Raw genomic sequence first — 22,813 nt, forward strand, 5'->3', positions numbered from 1 at the left:
AATCAAAGATAGTCTTTAAAACGCCAGAGAAAAACACATAGAACATATAGAAGGGAACAAAGACAAGAGTTACCTAGAGTTTCTCCTCAGAAACCATGCAAGCCAGAGGAGAGTGGAATGAAATATTTAAAGAGTAAAAAACTACTAACCTAGAAATTCGTACCCTGTGAAATTATTCTTCAAAAGTGAAGGGGAAATAACGACTTTCTCAGACAAACAAGTTTGAGAGAATTTGTTACCAGTACCCCTGCTTAGCAATAAATGTTAAAACAAGTTTCTTCGAGAGAAGGAAAATAACACAGGTCAGATCTACATAAAGAACATCAAAGGAGGAATAAGTGAAGGCAAAATATAAAATATTTGTTTTTCTTATTAATCTAACATAAAAGCTTGTTCAAAATAATAATAGCAAAAGTGTATTTAACTATGTATGCATATATATAAGCATGCTTATAAGTATGATATATACTCATGCACACTTACGTACAAGAGAAATGAAAGAGCAAAAATGCAAGCAACAGAGGGAGGAATCAACATTTTTTGTTATTATAAGTACTCATATTACTTGTAAAGTGTTATAATGTTATTTGAGAGTGGACTTGGATTAATTGTAAGTGTATATTGCAAACTCTAAGGCAATCACTAAAAAAAGGAAAAAAAAACTGATATCCAACAAAGGGAAAAAACAGAACAATATAAAATGCTTCATTAAAACTGCAAAAAACATTGAAACGTGTATACTATCATGTAAGAAAGGAATCGTTAGTCTAGGTTCGATACAGGATACAGGATGCTTGGGGCTGGCGCACTAGGATGACCCAGAGAAATGATATGGGGAGGGAGGTAGGAGGGGGGTTCAGGGTTGAGAACTCATGTACACCTGTGGTGGATTCATGTCAATGTATGGCAAAACCAATACAGTATTGTAAAGTAAAAAAATAAAAAACTGTAAAAAAAAAACAGAAAAAAAAGTGGAATATAGAAATAATAAAGAAATAAGGGGAGAAGTAGAAAATAGAAACAAATGTGGTAGATATTAATCAAGCTATATCATTAACTACTTTAAATATCAACGGTCTAAACAGACCAATTCAAAGACAGAAATTGTCAGAGTGGATTAAAAAATAGGTCAATTGTATGTTTCTACAAGAAACCCACTTTAAACATAAAAACATGTATATTAGAAGTACCTGGATGGAGAAAAATATACTATGCTAACACTAATCAAAAGAAAGCAAGAGTAGTTATATTAATTTCATAGAGCAGATATCAAAGCAGGAAAGTTATCAGGGATAAAGAAGAGTACTACCTAATGCTAAAAGGGTCAGTTCTCCGAGGAGACAGCAGTCCTTAATATGTAAGTGCTTAACAAAAGGGTGTCAAACTACATGAGGCAAAACCTGATAGGCTTGCAAGGAGAGAGAGAGGAATGTGCTATCATAGTTGAAGACTTCAACACCCCTCTATCATAAATGGACAGGCCCAGCAGAAAGAAAATCAGTAAGGACATAGTGGAGCTCAACAGTACCAGCAGTCATCTGGATACAATGGACATCTATCGACCACTTCATCCAAGAACAGCGCGGGAAGCATTCTTCTCAAGCTCGCATGGAACATTCACCAAGAGAGATGACAGTCTGGGCCATAAAACACATCTTAACAAATTTAAAAGAATATGAATCCTGCAATGACTCCTCTCAGATGACAATGGAATTAAACTTGAAATACATAACAGAAAGGCAACTGAAAAATTCCAAAAATATATGAAGATTAAACATCTTACTTCTAAATAACACATGGATTAAAAAGCAGAAACACAATTACAAGACAAAAAATAAACTAGAAAAACATTTACAAAATCTATAGCAAAGGGTTAATATATTTAATATATAAAAAGCAGTTACAAATTAATAAGGGAAAAAAGAAAACCTCCAAATGCAAAATGGGCAAAGAGAAGATAACCAATGGCTCATACACCTGTGAAAATGCATAACCCCCTAAGTATAAAGGGAATTTAAAATATCTGGACAAGTATAATAATAAATAACAATGCTGGAAAAAATGTGATAATGCCTTTTTGGATGCATTTATCACATTGTACTAGTATAAGTAGAAGTATGTATGGTACAACGCTGCTTGAGTTCTATTTGGCAATATGTATCAAAAACTCAAAAACTGTACACACTCAATGAACCAGAAATTCTGCTAAAGAAATTTATCTGAAGGAAATTAGGAATACATGCAAAAATTGATGTGCAAAAATTTTCCACATAGTGTACATATTTTACATATATATGTAAAATATTTACATATATATAATATATGTATATATTATATATTTATATAGATAGATAGATAAGCAAATAAGGGAAATTACCTGAATACTGGTTAACTATATTATGATTGGTTAACTATATTGGTTAACTATATTATGACTAGCTATAAAATGGAATATAATCCATTAGTTAAAATGAGAATTTTATCCATTCAATCTTATTTATTATCAGATTGTATATCAGATTGTTTTTCTTCACCAAAAAGCAATGACAAAGACTCTTAACCGCTGTACTCTTGGTGAAAGAGTTCATGGCACTCTTCTAAATGTTTGCTGATCAATTCAAATATAAAAGCATGTGAGAAACAATTTTTAAAAAATAAGAAAAAATATGTAGAGAGTATTATGTAAAAACAAAAGATTAGGAGGAAACACATCAAAATATTAATATAGATTATCACTGGGTGATGAGACTGAGGGCTATTTAATTTTTTTTGGTATGTTTTACAATTTCCAAATCATCATAGTGACCATGTATTAGAAAAATTTCAATAAATAGTAAAAATCTAAAAAAGAAGAGTAAAAGCGTGTTTTGTCAAAATCATAGCTTGTTCTCCCTGGTCTTTCTGAACTGGCTCCTCAAAGTGAACTGATAGAACCTGGGAACTTATCTGAAATACAGAATCTCTGCCTCACCCCACCACTGTAAGACTCTGAATTTTATCAAGATATTCAGGTAATTGGTATACACATTAACGTCTAAGAAGCAGCGTTTTAGGACATTCTCAACCTATCATTTCATTACTGCATTGGACTAGCTAATTACTATCACGATGCAGTATTTGGCATTCTGTACAGAGGTTAATAAGATTTCAAACATTTTTCTAGCATTGAAGCAACTCCCACATGTTTTTAGTAGTTTTGATGTCAATGATTCAGAAACACAGGAGTGAAATTTGCCTTTAAATGGGCCCTTGTCCTAACCTTTGCTGACAACTCGTTTACTCTGATTCAGCAGCTGCTTCCAACACACCCTGCCTTCTTTCACTCACCTCGTTGCCTCCGTTTCCTCACCCCTGCAGTAACTACCTGATTCAGCATTTGCTCACCTGCTCAGTCACACTCATCTGCACGTTCCTGTTCCAAATAGTAAAATATGCTGTCACTTGGGAGACTGACCAAACCTGGATTTTAAAAAGCTTATTGATCACACTTGGGCAGGCAATAGTTAGTTCCTTTCGTAGAGATTTATTTATTCGAATTGTTGAACATTTACCAGGTACTTGATTAATAGGACAGCCCAATGACCTTGAAGACATTCTTAATGAAATGTCAGGGATGGCAAGGGTGAGGGAGGCATTCTGTAGAAATACCAGGCAGTGAGCTGATGGAAGAGGTGCCTGGTATTCACTGATGGAGTGATAATAATGCTTGGGGAAAGCCAGAAGAATTTGGAAAGGAGGCGATATCTTTCTATGACCCCAAACCCCACCCAAATGAAGTTACTTTCAAAGTAGATACATCCCTCAGCTATGCCCACATTACTCTTTCAATGTCATCTTCCCCAGTAGACTGATAATCCAATGATGGCATAAAGTGGATGCTTAAGCCATATTTGTCAGATGAAGGGATGTAATCTGAATCTTGGAGGGAAAGTTGGACTTGGTGGTGAGGCTGACTGGGGGTTCTCCAGGTCACAGGAACTAGAATGCAAGAGGAACAGAACAGTACAGCGTGTATAATTATTGCTGATATACCTTCTCCCAGCTGCCATCAGTAGGTCAGGGAGCTATTTCCATTTTGAAACAGACTTTTCTAGACTGATCTATCATGGAATCCAGTTCCATCACTTCATGGAAAATATGGGGGGGAAATGGAAACAATAACAGCCTTTATTTTTTGGGGGTGCCAAAACCATTACAGATGATGACTGCAGCCATGAAATTAAAAGACACTTGCTCCTTGGAAGGAAAGCTATGACAAACCTAGGCAGCATATTAAAAAGCAGAGATATCACTTTGCTGACAAAGGTCCATATAGTTAAAATGATGGTTTTTCCAGTAGTCATGTATGGATGTGAGAGCTGGACTATAAAGAAGGCTGAGTGCCAAAGAACTGATGCTTTTGAACTGTGATGCTGGAGAAGACTCCTCTGCAAGGAGGTCCAACCAGTCATTCCAAAGGAAATCAACTCTGAATGTTCACTGGAAGGACTCATGCTGACGCTGAACCTCCAGTACTTTGGCCACCGGATGTGTAGAGCCAACTCATTGGAAAAGACCCTGATGGTGGGAAAGATTGAGGGGAGGAATAGAAGCGGGGGTGACAGAGAGTGAGATGATTGGATGGCATCATCAACTCAATGGACATTGGTTTGAACAAACTCTGGGAGATGGTGAAGGACAGGGAAGCCTGACGTGCTGTAGTTCATTGTGTCACAAAGAGTAGGACATGACTGAGCAGCTGAACAACAACCGTAGTGGAGGTTGTGGAGAGTAAAACCTCTGGGCAGTCAGCTGGGACAGATTTAAAGTTCAACTGCCAGCCACAAGCCTATCTCAGTGTGTGGTTCCCTCTTTCAAAGAAAGAGCCGTGACCGTGACTGTGCTGAAGTCTGCCCGGGACTCCCCAGCAGGGCTTTTTTAAAAATGCCTGTTTCCCTCAAAGCAGAGTGTGATCGTGCTCTGAATGAAAGACAGCACAGGTCAGAGTGTAGGTCCCTATAGCTTTCAGAAAACGTATCAGAGCTGCAGCACGACCAGGAAACTGAAAAGCTAGGCTCCTGTCTCCAGTGCCCCCTCACCAGTTTCTCCATATTCTTTGGCATTGAACAGGTTGCTGTTGCTTTGGGGGAGGGTGACGTGCACAGTGACATTTGTATTAATGCCTTCCTGACGACTGCCTTCTGTTTACCAAAGCGTAACATGAAGGTGGAATTATTCCAGGAAATTTAAAAAATCTGTGTGCCAAGGACAAAGAATTCGACAGGAATGGGAGTTGCATCCTAGGGCTGCTGCAGAGCTGCCCATCATCTGGCTCTGGGCGTCATCACCTTTGTCCAGTGGTTGGGGCAATGGGCAGGTTTGGCTGGACCGTCCAGGCAAGGAGGCTCTCTCTGTGAGTTCACCGCCAGCAGGAACTACAAAGGGAAGTCCGCAGGATCTTGAATCGCTAAATTTCAGTATCCTGCTCCGTGGTGAAGGCAGCCACTCCCCAGGGCCATACCACCTTGCCCTGGGGTTCATGGCACTTTGTCAGGCTTGAACTCCCAGTCACCCAAGAGAAATCACACCTTCAGTTTCAGCAGCCTTTGTACACCTGAGCAGGAGGCTGTAAAAAGAATATTTGAGATGCAGGCACCTGGGCTGAGCCCAAGGACATCACATAGCTCTTTGCCTCAGCCCCAAATCAAGTTCATTCAAACCGTTGGTGAAAGTGGTTCCCCTCAAGTGTCAAGGCAAACTCTCTAGTGAAGTCTGATGAGGTGTATAGAAACCAAGGTAGGGAGGAAGAGCTTTCTCAACTTATTCTTCACCCAGAGGATTAAGAACCCATGCTTGTTTCTCTTCAGTACACTGCAGTGTCATACTGTTCAAATATTTTTGGAGGATAGTTCCAAAAACTTAGTCATTGATTGCTGGGAGTAAAATATAAAAGCTCCCTTTAATAGAAAACATTTTATGTGCTCCTGAATATTTTTATAAATTTGCAGTATCCTTGGGAAGACCCAACCTATTTTGGGAGGAGCCCTGTGATCCGTATTATGCCCCATTGATGCCAGGGGCAATGAAAGGTGCTAATGAGAACTTTAACTGTGATGGACCCAGGGTTTTGGATTCTGATGCCTCTCAAGCACCATAGAAACTTGCCTTCCCTGGTCATCTGAGGCCTGGAACGGTCTTGCCTCTGGAAAAGGTGCAGACAGAATGTTTGGCAAATATACTTTCTTCTACATCTGGAACTCACATCTCAAGGTTTTTTCTTGGATCTTGGGTGCAATATCTTTCTTGGTTCAGTCTAAATATAACCTTTAGTAGGAAGAAGTGAATGCTTAGATAGTATAGCACTTGCTGAGGTTTAGAGGGGAAAGAGATCTCATTTTTAGTAGTCCATATAATTCAGGTTTTATACCACACATATTTGTTTATTCAGCTGCTGTTTTTCTAATTCTCATCTGCATACCTCCTAAAAGAATTAATCTTTGGGTCTACAGAAGTTTCCCCTTTGGCAATCCAGCCAACATATTTCTGGAAGAATCCCATTTCACCACCCTCCATTGGAGGATGGTAAGGCTCTGAACAGAGCTCGATACAAAAGAAATGTCTGCACTCTAAGGAGGATATTCTTCCACAGGGGCAGCTTTTCCTAATTAAAAAAATAATTTTTTAAAATCTTTCTGCTGCAAGGCATTGGGATCTTAGTTTCCCAACCAGGAGTCAAACCTGCACCCCCTGCATTGTCAGCAGGTAATTTAAGCCACTGGACCACCTGGGAAGTCCCTGCTTCCCTAATCTGCCCAAAAGCCCTCAGAGGGGCTAATGGTGTTTCTGAGAGAAAGAGAATGCCAGCTTGTACTTTACATATGTTATTCCTCACCTCTGAGTGTAAGGTTTGGGGAAGGGAAAACCACTTCTCCCTCCACCCCAGTTCCTTTTAATTGCTAAAATATTATCACAAATGTACTAAACACTTTTGCAAAAAGAAAGAAAATTAGTCATTCCACAGTTATTCTTGCATATTCTGTTGTTTCTATCCTTACATAATTTGCAGATTATATCAGAATGTATTCACAGTTTTCTATGCTACCTTTTTTGGCTACATTTTATATCATAAGCACTTCACGTTTCTATGGGTTTCTGTTTTTCATAATTATAATTTTAATAGTGCATAATTTCCATTAAAATAAAGATTGACAATGTATTTAACTATTCTTTCATTGATGGACTTTGACATTGCTTGTGATGTTTTGTCTTCAAGTCTAGAGCTTATTGTTTTGTATTTGAATAAATTCCCAGGAGTGGGATAAAGTATTAACAATTTCCCAGTCTTTAATGTGTATTGCAGTATTGATTTCTTAAAGAATTTTAAAGATTTGCCATTTTAAAGATTCTTTGTGGTTGAAGAATGCACAAGCCAAGGCAGGCATCATATTCAAAAATTTTAGACTAGTTGGGGCATTGGTACTGACTGATCTAAACCCGAGGCCAGTTGGTCAACCTGCCTGAGCACATTGCCTGAATACTGGTCCTATTTGGATGGCAAATTGAGTTGCCTCCAGGCACCCTTCCTTTCTATTCTTTTCTCTGTCCACTTGTGTTTTCTTCTCTATTGCCTTTCCTCTAGTTTTCGTCTTCTTCTTTAGCAAAATAGTAATAATAGCAATAACTGAGATTTTATTAAGTGCTTACTCTGCCTTTACATATATTTACTCAATTAATTCTTGGAACAACCCTATCAGGTGATTTAATCCCATTTTACAGACATGAACACTGAGGCTTAGAAGGTTAAATTACTCACCAAGCACAGAGAGATGGAATATGACAGAGCTAAGGTTTGAATGCACTCTGGCTTGCTCAGCGATTCTTAGCGAGGAGGCTGCTGGGTGGGTGAGAGGGAGAGAAGTTGAAATCCTGGAGGTACTGAAAATGGGTTGTTTCAGTTTCCTTTCTGCTCTTTTGTTTCCTGCATTATTAAACTTTTTGATTAGCTTCACCTGGTGTCATATTTACTTGCAGCTGTTAAACATTAGAAGACTTCAGAGGGGAGATTTACTTAAAGCATAGTTATTAAAATGTCAATTTTGATTTAAGGATTTCTTCTGCTTTGTATTACTCACTTGTCTCATATCTCTTTAATCTATAGTCATTTCTAATAAAGAACACTCAGTACCTACCAGCCAAAGCACTTTAAGTGATTCTTGCCAAGACTCATTTAAGCATATTATCTCTTGGCCTAATTATCAGTCAACTATATGCCTGTTCTTTTACCATTTATAAACTCGGTACTTGTGTTCATTCAGGTCCTTTACAAAGTCATTTATGTATTTTGAGACCATGTCTTCTTCATAATATCCCTTACTCTCTTAACTGGAAGCAGTCCCTGATTGTTATTCTTATTTTTGCAATAGTTTTCAGTTGAATTCTTCAAGTTAGGCTGTAGATATTGACCTTTGAAGTGAGGATGGATGATGTTTTGAAGGAGTTAAGGAAAATCACTTTTTCTGGTTGTAAAGATCATAAATTGTTGGAAGAAAATTAGAAACCAGTAAATGAGGTGAGGGTTTGGTTTTTTTTTTTTTTTTTTTTTTTTTTTTTTTTTCTCTCTGTGGCTGCTGAGGAGCGGAGCTTGGTGCAAGTGAGGAATAGGTGGAGTGGGTAAATCTTCGATCTTAGTTTGAATTCCTCCAAAGCAGAAACTGAAACAAGAAGCTGACTGAAGGTAGTTTATTTGGGAGGTAATCCTAGGAGGCAGGATTAGGATAGCAGGGGCTGATGGGAAGAGGAGAAATTCATATGAGGGGGTGTGTTCAAGGTTACTGATGTAGGCTGGACTCCTGAGAAGTATATGGAATGTCTTCTAGAATTTTCCTCCTGAAAGACAAGAGGCTGGATTATTTATATGGCTAGTTGAGGATTACCCGGGATAATGATGCCCTCAGCCTATATTCCCCATGTGCCTGCCCACAGGCCAACAGGGCTCCTCTGGTGCTGGAGACACAGTACAAGGCAAGGGTGGGCTCCTGGGAACTGTCACAGCCGTGGCAGAAATCAGAGGGGGCCATAGGCAAGAATAAAAGTTAAGGTTCTAATTTCAAAATATATATTGGAGAGCATATCAGGAAAAGGGAGAAGGCAGAATCATTGTTGAGGGTCAAAAGACCCATGTGGCAGGAGCACAGCGACGAAGCAGAAGAGTCACTGGGAATGCAGTTGGAAAAGGAACCATGAGCCAGATGAGAGTTTTGTATTACATTTTAGGGTGATAGGAAGCCTTTGAGGATTTGGCACAGAAGTGTGATATGATATCCTGTAAGGGGTGCTTGAAGAAAAAATACAAAATGTAAGAAGACAAGCATGGAAGCAGGAAGGCCAACTGGGAGGTTTTATAGAGTTCCAGGTGAGAGATGAAGGTAACCAACACCAGAGTGATGGTGCTGAAGGTACAGAAAAATGGTTAAGTTCAAAATATATATCTATATATTTTTTGTTTATAAATTAGTTTATTTCATTTTTATATCTAAGTACATTATAATGTTGACTTCTATTGTGACTAAAATTATCTACACATTCATTAGACTGCTTTTATTGATGACCTAGAATGTCTTTTTTTAATAGATTTTTATTGGAAGAGTATAGTTGCTTCACCATGTTATGTTAGTTTCTACTGTATAGCAAAGGGAATCAGCTATCTCCAGTATCAAGAATAGTCCCTGGGATATTCTAGGCTCTCAATAAATATTTGTTAAATGAACGAATAAGTAAATGACTCCAGAATCATGATGCTGTTTCTTTTGAATTCTCCCCTAAAATGCTTCCATTAATATGATCATCCCCATGACACAGGAGGGCATTACTTCAGTGTATAATTAATCATGTATATCAATGCAATGAGAAGGCACTAAGAACCCCTATTGAAACTGGCAGCCTGAGGTGAGGAGGAAGTGGGTCGAACTTCCTGCAGAGGCAGGTGGGCAGGCAGGGAGGTGTGGGGCATGGGGCCAAGCTGCAACCACTTACCAACCCATGCCCTGCTGGGTGGGTTGTGTGACACTGGGCTGGTACTGAGAAACTCTATACTTCTCGTCTCTTTTCTCTTTCCTCTCTCCCACCCCCTCAGGAAATGACAAGGAAGGAGAAGTTAGACCATCTGGGGCTGTGGGAAGGTCTGGCAGAGAGAAGGTGCTCGACAGTGACCGTGCTTGGGAGCCAGACTTCATCTCGGCGTATCCAAGGACTGACTGAAGCGACACAGACAAGGGCCATTTATGGAAGTAAGCATACTGCTGCAAGAATGTGCTTTTGGGAATTTTGACAGCAGGCTGCATTTTCAAGGATTTGTGGAAGCTTTGTCAGAAGTCAAAGTCTCTCTCTGTGCCCCTTCTTTCCTCACCCATACACTTGATGCCATTCTGTCAATATCAGGGAAACTTTCCACTTCCTGGAGTAGTGCCAAGACATCCTGATTTCTCCACATTTTTCTCTTTGAAACTTACCTATCCCCTTTAAATCTCTCTTAGTATTTTAATGGGAAAAGGCCACCATCCTAATCTCCCACTTGAGAAACAATGTAATGGGCAATCTATAAATAACACTTCCAACTTCCTTTTCTAGGTCAGAGAAGTGATTCTAAATATGGACATCCAGGCTAATGGGAGGAAAAGATGGGCCACTGGGAAGGGAATTTGATGTTTGTAGGACTTCCTGGTGTCAGCAGTTGTCTTCTTTGATGACAGTCTCTGGGACCTGACTCCCAACACCCAGATCTTAGTTTTGCCATTTGGTCAGTTGTGGGACATTGGGGATTTGTTAATTTCCTCTTGCCTCAATTTGCAAATTGAGGCATAATTTCCATATGCCTCAATTCTGCAAAATGGGGCATATGATAGCTGGACCCTAATCATAGAGTTGGTATGAGTGTTAATAAGTGGCATTTCTTACAGGGCTGATGTGAGTGTCAAGTGAGTTAATGTGTGTGTGCGTGTGCTTAGAAAAGTGCTAGTGCACGTTAAGCTTCAGAAGTGGTGGCAATCAGCCTTCCATGCAACTCACAAGGGGGCTCACATTCATTCAGCTGGCAATGCTGCCCACTGGCTTTGGCTTTGTGAAAGCCACTTACCTGGTTTCCCTGTCTATAAAATTACCTTCAGACTGGTTTGGATATGGGATTGCAAAATCCATCTCTGTCCCAAAACATCTCGTGACTTTTGTTGGCTAGAGAATGAGGTTCCATGACATGGCGTGGATCTCTACAGTCAGTCCTCAGCCAGGCAGTATGATTCTTATGGGTACAAGCAATGGGAAGCAAAGAAACTGGCTGAACAAATGGGGAATGGGTTGTCTCCTGTATCTGAAAAGGGGAAGGGCAGATTGTTTTAGACACAAAAAGATCCAACGTGTATAAACGTGTTTGCCTTTCTCTATGGTAGGCACTCTGTCCAGTGAGACCCTTTGAAATGCCAGGGTTTCATCAATCTTACAGCTACAGACCTCGTGGAAGAAGAATAAAATTCCTGGGATGTAGTTTGGGACATTGGATAACTTGAGTCATGTACCCAACTCTGAAGTGTTAACTCGATCCAGGGAGATGGGAGGTAGTGATTGGTCGAATGATGATCACAAGCCCTGACTGCCCTGACTCCAGGAGGAGGGTCAACTTTCTTGGTAGATGCTGAAAATAAATAGGTTTCCCCAAAGGAAATAGAGTTACCACCATGAAGAGAATAGAGAATGGGTAATGAATAGGCAAATGTAACAGATGTCGACTACAGTCTAAGCTTCCTGGATTTCCTATCATTTTTTGAGCACATGCTGCAATTTTCCATTTCCTGCCCTAGTACGTGATGTTTTCTTTGCTAAAGTGCCTGTCTCACACCTCCACCTATCAAAAGTTCAAAGTACATTTAAAATTGTGCTTCCTTTATGTAGCCTACTCCTTAATAATCCAAATTTATTACCTTTGTAGAGCCCTGTAAAGGGCTCATCATCTACTTTGTATTATATTACATTGTATACATGTCTTTCTTTTGTTATTGGATTGTAAGCTCCTTAGGGGAGAAAATGACACCTCATAACACAGTGCACACATGCATGCTATTTGGAAATCCAGGAGCATCCTCCACTATGTAAAAAGCTTTGTGTCAACTGTAAAGTATCATAATAAAGGTTATCATCATTATTTTCTACATTGCCATTTTCTCATAAATATTTGGTTGGTTTTCTAGACTATCGAATTGTAATCAGAAGTGATTCTCAGCAATCTCCAAATTCTCTATACTCACTCTTTTTCTAAATCCAAGATTAACATTTTTCAGGTGCAGAAATGTGCCTTCTTTCAAAATGCTTCAGGCATCTGGGCCAAGTAAACAGAGCAAGGATTTTATTTTGTGTCTGCATTTAGATTAAATTCTTTGGCATTGCTTTGGTTTTATTTCCTAGCAGCCTTTTACATTTTAATACTCTATCTTGTATCTTACGAACCTCAATCAAATGCAAAACATTGAGGTTTTAGAGCCTGCCTATGACCAGAGAGCTCATCTTTACTTGATCCTGGAAGGTCTGGCAGCCTGTGTTAAGTATGCCTGGCACTAGCATGCACTGACAGTACTATCAAGGCCTGCAAGCTGATCCAACCATAGAGGCTCCAGCTTCCCTCCAGGCTGTAGCCCATTCGCCAACCTCACAAATGAATGTGGAACATTACTGGGTACAGAAAGGCTGACCCAAGGCAAAACCTGAAGTAGGCTACCACTCCTGCTCGGAGCGCCTTTCACCCAAGCTGTACACTCCCTTCCTTTCCTAAGAGATGCCCACAGGCTACTTCCCTCTTGCTGCTCAGGGGTTGTGTTGGAAATGTCATCTATCAAGAGATCTCCATTTTTTCTATGTTTTTCAATCTCCTCTGTGCATAACAATTCCACCTGGCAATCCTTTCTTAGGAATCAATAATTTTGTACTGTGCTATGCTAAGTTGCTTCAGTCGTGTCTGACTGCAACTCTGTGGAGCCCACCAAACTCCTCTGTCCATGGGATTCTCCGGGCAGGAATACTGGAGTGGGTTGCCATGCCCTCCTCCAGGGCATCTTCCCAACCCAGGGATCGAACCTGTGTCTCTTACATCTCCCACATTGGCAGGTTGGTTCTTTACCACTAGCGCCACCTGGGAAGCCCAGTCTTATCTTAGTTATAGTTATTGGTCATAACTAGTGAGTTACGGCTGTTTATAACTTGATACATCGTGTGAGCATGCGTGCCAAGTTGCTTCAGTCATGTTCGACTCTCTGTGACCCTAAGGACTGTAGCCTACCAGGCTCCTCTGGCCATGGGATTCTCTAGGCAAGAATGCTTGAGTGGGTTGCCATGCCCTCCTCCAGGGGATCTTCCCCACCCAGGGATCGAACCTGAATCTCTTAGATCTCCTGCATTGGTAGCTGTGTTCAGTCCTTCCAAATTACATATTGAATTCTTGTGTCTGGTGGGACTGGCTAGAGACAACCCTCTACTCAAAGACAAAAATGAGGTGGATCTCGAGCAACACAGCAGTTGTGGGAAAGACCTGGAGATGGGCTAGAGTTGGATCAGAATAGAGTCCAGTGTGCTGTTAGCAGTCCTTAATGTTAAATGAATATTCCTGACAAGAGTGAGCAAGAAAGAGGGAGAGACCAGAGCAGAATATACTCATCAACATTCATATCAGAAACGCACCGAAAGCATGCGTTCTTCAGTCCCCCTAATGGTACTGCTCCCATTTATATCGTGAGGGGAGAACCTGGGGTCCATTGACAAAATCAAGTGGTGGGGGGAGGGGCAATACTTTGGGCCTGTTTGACTCTGACTTTTTGGCCAGTGAGTGGGGGTAATCTTACCAGCTGCCATTTAAACCATGTGCCTGTTGTGTGCTTTGCATCTATTAACTCATTTAATCCAAGAAAGCTGGTGACAGAAACAATCTCATTTTGCAGCTGGAATCAGCAAAGAGATGAGTGACTTTACAAGGAAGATGTAAACTTAATGTTCAAATCGAAGTCTACCTGAGTCTAAAGTTCCTGCCGCTAACTATCATACTCCTATCCAGCCACGTCAAAACAGGCAACTTAAGCAGTTTCTAAGTTCTCATACACAGATCTGCCCATTAACTGGCTTATTTATCTGCCATAGGCAATCACCGTTGGTTGTTGAGAATATGGAGATATGTAGCAAGTGCCCTGGGAACAGTAAGGGTGGATCAGTGAGCTATGCCTGGGGATTAGTGCATTGAACCGCGCCTTGAAGGGTAAACAGAAGTTTGACAGCAACAGAATAAGAGGAGGGATGCTTTAGGAAAAAATCATATTGTTTCCCTTTTAGACTCTGAGAATGCTCACAGTATAAGAAGGGGATAGCAGGATATGCCAAATGGCCCTCACCTTGGGGTACCCCTATTTAATGTCCCCAGAAGAGGATGGTGAGCTCAATAGATTGGTGAGGGGAGGGAGGGATGAGTAGATCCAGGGTGATATGACCCAGCAAGGAACAGAATGGGGAGCATGAGGATCTGCAGAGGGAAAATAAATAGTGAAATAGTGATGGAGATTTGGCTTTTGTAACTAGAGCTTGGGAAACAGAGAGGTGGGGGAGTAGATTATGAGGAAGGTAATTTAGGTCAGAGCAATATGGAGGAGGGTTCAACTGAAGCAAAGAGCCTGAGGTAGAGGTTGAAAGGAGATTGCCCTGGCTAATTTGCCCTAATGAGTAAAAATTCACCAGTTTGTACAAAGTAGTATTAGTCAGTAGTACCTGATGTAACAAAACACAAATTTCAGATATTTAACCATAAGAGGACTGTTAGGTAAAATTTGGTGCATTCATCCAACAGAATCTTATATAGCCAATTAGAACAACTGTGTAGGAACACAGACACAGCTTACATTAAAAAGAGCACCATACAAAATTATATTCATGTTCTAAGTGTCCTAGGAACAACAAGTTAATACACAAAAAATGAAGGTGGCCCTGTTGGTTGATACCATTATTTTCCCTTTTAACAATTTAAAAAGGAAAAATGATCTCAAAGTGAGTTCTTGAGATTCTTTCATTACACTGAGAGTAACAGCAACGAACATTTGTTGAATGCTGTCTACGTACGTTCCAGACACTGGATTTGCGCTTTTAATCCTCAGAGGCACCCTCTCGGGTGACTATGGTTATTTGGTGAAAGTTGCTGAAGTTTCTTGCCCCAGATCTCACAGGTAGACCCAGGACATAAACCCAGGCAGTTGAACTTCAGAATTCATGCTTTTTTACCACCATGTGAGGCTGCTTCCCCTTAACGGCAAAGTAATTTTGGCACGACAGCTTTGCTAGGTTCGAGGTGGCCTCATGTCATTCTGAATCTGTCTCTAGAGCAAATGATGTTGTAAAAATAGTCTGTTAAGAAAGCACGTCTTAAAAAAAAAAAAAGAAAGAAAGAAAGCACATGTCTTTGGGGTGAGCCAGCATAGCACAATGTGGCACATAAAAAAGGCTGGATCCTCTACTTAGTTTAACCATGGAACAGCCCAACTAATTTAGCAAAATTTCATCAAGTCCCTGCCTCGAAGCACTTTTCAAACTTATTCAAGTATGGAATCTTTTTGCTACTGTTGATCTATAAGGCTGCAGGACAAATGCTATGGGCTAGAGACAGAAGCTAGAGCAAGGAGACCCACAGATGAGGATCAGTTCAGTTCAGTTCAGTTGCTCAGTCATGTCCGACTCTTTGCGACCTCATGAATCACAGCACGCCAGGCCTCCCTGTCCATCACCAACTCCCGGAGTTCACTCAAACTCATGTTCATCAAGTTGGTGATGCCATCCAGCCATCTCATCCTCTGTCGTCCCCTCCTCCTCCTGCCCCCAATCCCTTCCAGCATCAGGGTCTTTTCCAAAGAGTCAACTCTTCACATGAGGTGGCCAAGGTACTGGAGTTTCAGCTTTAGCGTCAGTCCTTCCAAAGAACACCCAAGGACTGATTTCCTTTAGAATGGACTGGTTGGATCTCCTTGCAGTCCAAGGGACTCTCAAGAGTCTTTTCCAACACCACAGTTCAAAAGCTTCAATTCTTCAGCGCTCAGCTTTCTTCACAGTCCAACTCTCACATCCATACATAACCACTGGAAAAACCATAGCTTTGACTAGACGGACCTTTGTTGGCAAAGTAATGTCTGTGCTTTTGAATATGCTATCTAGGTTGGTCATAACTTTTCTTCCAAGGGGCAAACGTCTTTTAATTTCATGGCTGCAGTCACCATCTGCAGTCATTTTGGAGCCCCCCAAAATAAAGTCTGACACTGTTTCCACTGTTTCCCCATCTATTTCCCATGAAGTGATGGGACCAGATGCCATGATCTTCATTTCTGACTGTTGAGCTTTAAGCCAACTTTTTCGCTCTCCTCTTTCACTTTCATCAAGAGGCTTTTTACTTCCTCTTCACTTTCTGCCATAAGGGTGGTGTCATCTGCATATCTGAGGTTATTGATATTTCTCCCGGCAATCTTGATTCCAGCTTGTGCTTCTTCCAGCCCAGTGTTTGTCATGATGTACTCTGCATATAAGTTAAATAAGTAAGGTGACAATATACAGCCTTGATGTACGCCTTTCCTATTTGGAACAAGTCCTGTTCTAACTGTTGCTTCCTGACCTGCATATAGGTTTCTCAAGAGGATACCTAGGCAGTAACGTCCTAACATCAGTTAAGCTCTTTTTCTAGTTTGTCACCTCTTTTTCTCTTTCACAGCAAGACTCTTATATATCTGTTCACTTTTTCAATTAAATATCAGACATACAAAGAGCATATGGAGAGTAACATAAAAGATACCCATGGTGACATCACTCAAATTTTAGAAACAAAACATTGTGGGTTTAGTTGAAGCCTGTGTTTCTTTTCCAAAGATACTCTCTTGTTTATAACCTCACTTGCACCGTAGATATAATTACTAGTTCTTAGCAACTAAACAACAGCAAACTTTATGTAACTGCTATTCTAGTGTATACATTTTTCTGACACTTGCTTGTTTTGTTCAATATAATCTTTGTGAGAGTTTTCCATGTTGATATATTACCTCTAGTTCATTATTTTTTACTGTAGTATAGTGTTCCATTGTGTGAATATACCAATATGTAGGTAAGCATACTTTCATTTATAGACATTTAGGATTAGACGTTGCTGTTATGAATCATCCTGCAATGAATATTCTCATTCATAAGTTATAAGTTGAGAAAAATGAGAGAACTTTTCTCTAGGATATATATAAATAGTTGTTGTTTAGTCACTAGGTCATGTCCGACTATTTGTGACTCCATGGATTGTAGCCTGCCAGGCTCCTCTGTCCATAGAATTTTCATGGCAAGAATACTAGAGTGGGTCACCATTTCTTTCTCCAGGGGATCTTCCGAACCCAGGCACCGAACTCACATCTCCTCCATTACAGGCAGATTCTTTATCACTGAGCCACCTGGGAAACCCCATAGGAGATATATATATAGGGTTATAGGGTATATACACATCCAATTTTACTAGATATTGCCAAATTACTCTTCAAAGTAGTTATCCTGAGTTCAATTTGTATGAGAGTTCCAGTGGCTCCTCGTGAACTCTTTTTATTGTTAACCTACATCATTTTCATCAAGCTAATGGCTGTGAAATGGTATTTCATTATGGTTTTAATTTATTTGTATTTGTCCATTTACTAATCTAAGGAGATCAATAGTTTCATTATATATTTATTGGTCATTCAGGTTTCCTCTTCTGTGAATTGCCTTCTCCTTTGCATATTAGTTTTCATTCATTTTTTTCTATTGACATTTTTTTCTCACTGAGTTTTGGAAAGATTTTTAATTAGTTCTCCATGCCACAGTACTAATCTTTTCTTTACCAATATTTTCCTGAAGACTTGGAACTTTTCAATATTTGAAGGTTTTCTTTGCATATAAGTTATAAAATAATTAAATTTATCTACATATTCATTATTATTTGTACATTTTATGTTCAGTTCAGTTCAGTTCAGTTGCTCAGTCGTGTCAGACTCTTTGCGACCCCATGAATCACAGCACGCCAGGCCTCCCTGTCCATCACCAACTCCCGGAGTTCACTCAGACTCACGTCCATCGAGTCCGTGATGCCATCCAGCCATCTCATCCTCAGTTGTCCCCTTCTCCTCCTGCCCCCAATCCCTCTCAGCATCAGAGTCTTTTCCAATGAGTCAACTCTTCACATCAGGTGGCCAAAGTACTGGAGCTTCAGCTTTAGCATCATTCCTTCTAAGAAATCTTTCCCCAAATTCAAGAAGTAGATATATGCTCTTTTATTTTCTTTTAAAATTTTTAAAGTTTCACTTTTTACATTTAGATCTTTAATAAACTTGGAATTGATTTTTGTGTTTTATATGATGTAAGGATTCATTTCTCCCCTTTGGGTAATCAATCTATTATCGTAGCACTTTTATTTAATTGTCTATAATTTTCCTCATAGAGAATCTTCAGTGTTTCCTCTCACGATATTTTATTTACATAAGCATCTATTTTGGATCATAGTATCATATAAATATTGTGTTTATTTCTATACCAGTATCATGCTGAATTAGTTACTACAGCTTCATAGTAAGTTGATTTCTGATATGGTAGGTTAATTGAATTGAGCACTTGTCCCTGGTGGCTCAGTTGGTAAAGATCCACCTGGAATACAGGAGACATGGATTTGATCCCTGGGTTGGGAAGATCCCCTGGAGGAGGGCATGGTAACCCACACCAGTGTTCTTACCTGGGGAATCCCCATGGACAGAGGAGCCTGGCGAGCTGCAGTTCCTGGAATTGCAAAGAGTTGGACATGACTGAGCAACTCAGTATAGGACACACACAGCACACCCACGCCCTTAGCATCTAACTTTGCAGCTCATTGCATCAAGAAGTTGAGCCCACCCCTTTGAATCAGGACTGCTCTTGCTACTTGCTTTGGCTAATCAAATGCGTTGTAAGCACCAGTGCGCCAGTTCTAAACTTAGACCTCAGGAGACCCTGTATGCTTCTGTTGCCTCCTTTGGAATTCTGCCCTCACTGTGAGAATAAACTCACATAGTGTGCTGACAGATAAGAGAGCACATGATACAGGATAAAGTCAACCCACGTGGAGACCATCCTAGACCAGCCAGCGCCCAGCCAGCAAAGCGGCTGCCCTTACAAAAGAGCTTAGCCAAAATAGCCACATTTTGGCTTAAATCACCAGAAGTCAATAGCCAACCTGTAAATTTATAAGCCAAAATAAATGCTTATTGTGTTCTGCCACTGACGTTTTGTCATTGCGGGTTCTGCACCTTAATTGTGCTAAAAGATAACTGACATGTCCATCAAGTCTGGTGTTTTGTTCTGTTATTTAAAACCATCTTAGTTGATCATAGCCTTATGCGCTTCCCCATATTGAGTTTAAAACTGATTTATCAGATTCTGTGACCTGGTTTAACCCTTTAACATGTAACTCAAGTTCTAGGATGGCATCCTTTGCAACACAGTCTTTTCCAAGATTTCACCTTAGATCATCACCAAAGGTGAATCTAACTGAACCATCCATGGCTCCATTTCTGATAAGTTCTTAATTTACTTGTATTTGCTTTTTCATATTATAATATTATCATAAGATTGTATTGGTGGTTCTGTTGCTAGGGCAACCAAATGTGATTCATGAGCTCTTAGCTTTAACTAAAACCTTAACTCTCTTCGGCTACACTCCATATGCTTCCCTGATTCCCTTCTTTTGTGAGGCTGAAATAATGGAAGATATGCTACAGCTCTGTCAGTGTCTTATGTTTTATATCTGCTTGCTCCCCTACATTCATTAGCAGGTATTATATCATTCTCTAAATTTCCTAATTTCCTTTTACTATTTGTCCTTGATAGATCCTCTTCTTCAGTATAATTTTGCACAGTTTATTCAACATATATTAATGGTTGCCTATCATGTTCCTGGCACTGGGGTTATAAAAGTGAATAAGGCAGTTAAGGCCCGTATCCTTTCAGAGTTTACCAGGTTAGGAAGACAGGAATATAACAGAATAGCACAAAGCACTTTACCTGTGTGTGAAGTGCTGTGTACAGGTGGATGGGTGGGGGCCTGATCTAATCTGCACCAGCGAAGATTTCTGTGAGGAATAAACTTGAAGCTTAGGCTGAAGAATAATTTGGAGTTAGCCAGAATTGTGAGAGAACATATCTGGCAGGGGTCCAATGTGATGAAGCCTTGAGGTCTTAGGGAGGATGAGGAGTTGGAAAAGAGGCCAGCGTGACCTCCTGTAGATGCAGAAGGTCAGTGTATGAGGGTGAAAGGAGTTTGGGATGCACCTAGAGAAGTGGGAAGAGACAAAACTCACAGTGGACCTCACAGGGTTTCTGCCACAGCTGTTTAGGAACTGCGTCATGAAGCTCTTAAATAGTGAAGTCATCCGAGAGAAGCTCGTTTCTCCTCATAGTCCATAGCCATGTAGAAGACAAGCTGTGTTAGAGATGCTCTGTGTGTTCGCTGATCCTCCGGTCTGTGTCCCAGGCCCCCTCAGATCCAGGTCGTGCCACATCCCCTGCTGAGATGGGGAGAAACTCTCTGTCTCTGGTGCTGTACTCACTCCATGGAAATCAGAAGTCAAGCCCACTCACTCCAGGGTATCAGTCTTCATAGAAGGTCTCTCTTGATCATCCTCCCTGGGACTTTAGTCGCTGTGATGGCACTGGGATCCGTGCATGTACACCAGATCTCTGGTTAAGAGCCTGTGGCTGGTATAAGAGTTACATCTTTACATGGAAATGACTTAATCTAAGATCTGGTCTGAGAAAAACTTGGTTTTACTGTTTTCTGCTTTTTGTTTCTTGTTATTCATTCTGGTTGTTTCTATCAGGTCCCCCCAATGTTCTTGCCTTTTAGGTCCTCCAACAATATACAAGCACTCAGGAAGTACAGTGTATTGACGACGCAGCTCAAGGTGGTGGATGTAGCCTAGTCAGGGATTTTTAGATCCCAGGTTTTAGAGCTGGGGTCCATGACAAAGGTTCATAGCTCCCCTATTCCTATGACATGCAGACCGCTCTGAGTAGATGTGTTTAGCAGACGTTTGTGGTTTTAGCTTGCCCATTCTTCTCTCTCGGTAACATCAGGAATTTGATTTCTCTTTAGGACCTTGATTGACTCCAAATAAATTTCGATCCTGATGGTGCTGCTGGTCAATAAGCTTTACATCCTTTAGCCATGGAGGGACCTGAAGTCTAATCTAGGTCAAACGAATTCCTCTCTAGGAACTGTGCTTACAGCAAGGGGGAGATGCCTTGATTTGCTTCATTCCACTGGCAATTCCCAAGAAATCGTGCCCACTAGAAGTTCCTGCTGCCTAAATCCCAAAACAGCTCTATTTCCTCTCCCACTCCATTTCCTTCCACCAAATCCCTCTGGTGCTTAAATTAGCCAGAGTAGTCAGTTTCTGTACTTCGCAACAGGTGAAAAGTGCAACTCACCATGTGCATGGGAGACTCCTTCTAAGGTGTGGGATTCTTCAGGTTCTCAAAAGCATCCATAATCCATACAAGGTTAAAAATCTTTCGATTAGATGATCATGTCTTTCCTTGAGATTTCAAGAGAGAATTGGATACATGCATCTTTGCAACTTAACAAATGCTTGAGTCACAGAACTGAAGCTCAAAATTGCGGACTTTCTGACATTCTTTTGCAAAGCATGATTTTTTTTTTTTTTTTTTTTTTTTTTGCAGAATGGGCCTTTAACTAGGATCTCATGAAATAATTTAGTTAGCCCCTCAATTAAAAGATTACCCCTGGGACTTCCTCTGCAGTCCAGTGTTAAAGACTCTGACCTTTCAATGCAGAAGGTGCAGGTTCCATCCCTGGTAGGGGAACTAAGATCCCACACGTGATGTGATGTGGCAAGAAAAATAAATTAAAAAGTTATCTTATCTAGAAAAAAGACTATACATTATTGATAAAAAGAGACTAGCCCTGTCTTTTCTGAAAGGGAGTTTTGCTTTCCAGTTAAAGGCTTCATTCCTTTCCTGCCACCCTGGCCCATTCCTCTCTTCACAAAAGCTCACATCAGCTTTTGTCTAGTCAAAAGATCTCTTTCTATGCACGGAGGAGTGATTCGTAGCTACGGTAGGCTTAAGTGAAGTCTGGTCTCTAGGCCAGTATTCCTCCACGTTTCAAGCAGGATGACTGAAGGGGTGCAAAGTGGGCTGAGGAACCAGAGACTCTGTCCAGCTTATGAAAAACAAGCGTATTCTTTTCTGTTATTCTCTAGCTCTTGAAAAGTCAAGTTCACTGCTAAGTGCAAACTGAATGGTTCCTTATTACCATTCTAAAATGAGAGAACTTCAAAAGAAGGAGAAGAAATAGGCAAATGAAACCACTTTTGGGTCCAAACCACTAAAACCAGAGACAGTTCCAAGACACACCCAACTTTTATTCCCCTCCCAACCCCACGTCCCTCTTTACCACCAAAAAATTATTTCAGCTTTATGCCAAGAACAACATTTCACATTTGGGATGACTGATTTAGTTATTACTATTTAATCACACACATGTGTGCACACACACACATATGCTCTTTTACCAAGCTCCCCTTCTCTCTCTGCTTCCATATCATTTAAAATGGGAGTGAGTTCAGGAAGCAGAGTGTGTTTGTCTTGTCTGCTTCCCACAAGAATTCAATTGCCAGTGACAATGGTGCCATCATAATTTGGTTTTGCTTTTCGAAGAAAATACAACTGGATGTCATAGCAGGCACAGTGAGAGCTGTGTTTGGACAAGGACTTAGAACCAGGA

This window comes from Oryx dammah, unplaced genomic scaffold (assembly GCF_014754425.2).
Source record: "Oryx dammah isolate SB20612 unplaced genomic scaffold, SCBI_Odam_1.1 HiC_scaffold_29, whole genome shotgun sequence".
Classification (NCBI taxonomy): Eukaryota; Metazoa; Chordata; class Mammalia; order Artiodactyla; family Bovidae; genus Oryx; species Oryx dammah.